Genomic DNA, 1,511 nt, shown 5'->3' with positions numbered 1-1,511 from the left:
CGGCGCCTCTCGGGGTCTGGCAGACAGACAGGACCGAATTCCAGCGTGAACCCGGGACAGTGAGGGAAACGGGACAGCTCGGTCCCGGGGAGCGATGACGATACACCAGCTGGAAGGTTTTATAAACACACACGAACGGTGACGCTCAGAGACCTGGAACGAGGAGCAGGTGATAACAGCGGCTCTTGGCTGCTCAGAGCTGGAGCTCGGCGGAATTAAGAGAATCCGGGACTGTCTTGCAGAGGGACCTGTCCCCGCCACAAGGACTCAGCCCCGCTCCCAGAGCCGCTGGGACATCCCTGGCTCTTCGACACAGGGCGCGGGCAGGACAACACGGACCAGGTCCCTCCAGGTTCGCTCTGTCTGGTGGATTTGGCTTTGTTTCCACGGTGATTAAAGTTCATTCTGTGGCAAAATGATGCCCCAAGAACCAAGCAGCTGGGTGATGATACTTCCCTTTAGGGGTGCTCAAAAACTGTAATTCAGGTAAAACTACAGGATTTACTTTATTCTAAATCCATTACTTGGCTTTCCAGTTTCTGAGCAGTAGCTTTCCTTGTTCTCAGGGGTTTTTTCATAGCTCTGCAGACCAGCCCCTTCTGCTTTACTCTGAAATGCTCTCACAAACGTGAGACTGGGTAAACTGGAAAGAAAAAACCCACACAACCCGAACCCACCACACTGCAAGATCTGACAGAGGGGAGGGTGGAACTTTGTACTGCAGAGGGGAAATGGCCCCTCTGCAGCCCCGGGAATGTGTCTGGCCGTGGAGCAGCCCGAGGCACTGAGGTGCAGGGACGGTCCCTGTGAAGGACGCTGCTGCCCTGCTGCTGACGAGGGGAAGGTGTCATTTCACTGGGCTTTGTGTCAGCTCTCCACCGCAGGCAGTTTAACTGCACGATTTCAGTTTACGGTCGCTGCTGCATTCCAGTTCTGTGGTGTCCACAAGCGGCTAAGGCAGGTTTTGCGCCTCACTGAACTGCGTTTGAGCATCAGTCTCAGCGCAACAGCCACGTTCCCTAACTTCATCCCTTCCCCAGCAGCAACTCCTGGCCCTGCTTCCAGGCTCGCCCTTACCTGCCCTTTCCCCTGAGCACCAGCCTCCCCCCGTTCCCTGTGCTGGTAGCTAGAGCTAATGATCATTTCCACGTCAGCGGCACTAAAGGAGAGCAGAAATCCACAGACAGGGAAATTCAGTGTTGCTGAAGGACCCTCTCGCAGCTGAATGGCTGTGAAGACACTCCCCGGTAGGCTCTGCCTGGTTCTTTTCAAGCCCCCTGCAGCGTGAAGGGCGGATGCTACGGACGCTGCCGCCCCCACGCGCTGCAGGGCAAAGAACTGGGACAGGGCTGTGCCGGGCACATGGCACACGGCCGGGGCTTCAAGCAGCTGCTTCCCCAGGCTCCAAGCGTCCAGTGTTTTCCTTTGTTTGGGTTTCCAAAGCCCTGCTGGGCGCAGTCCCCTGCTGCTGCTCCTTCCCCGGGTGGGCAGCATTGTCTGTTGTTTACCCG

This window comes from Buceros rhinoceros, unplaced genomic scaffold (assembly GCF_000710305.1).
Source record: "Buceros rhinoceros silvestris isolate BGI_N320 unplaced genomic scaffold, ASM71030v1 scaffold6551, whole genome shotgun sequence".
In the NCBI taxonomy this organism is placed as follows: Eukaryota; Metazoa; Chordata; class Aves; order Bucerotiformes; family Bucerotidae; genus Buceros; species Buceros rhinoceros.
This window is presented reverse-complemented; position numbering follows the sequence as displayed.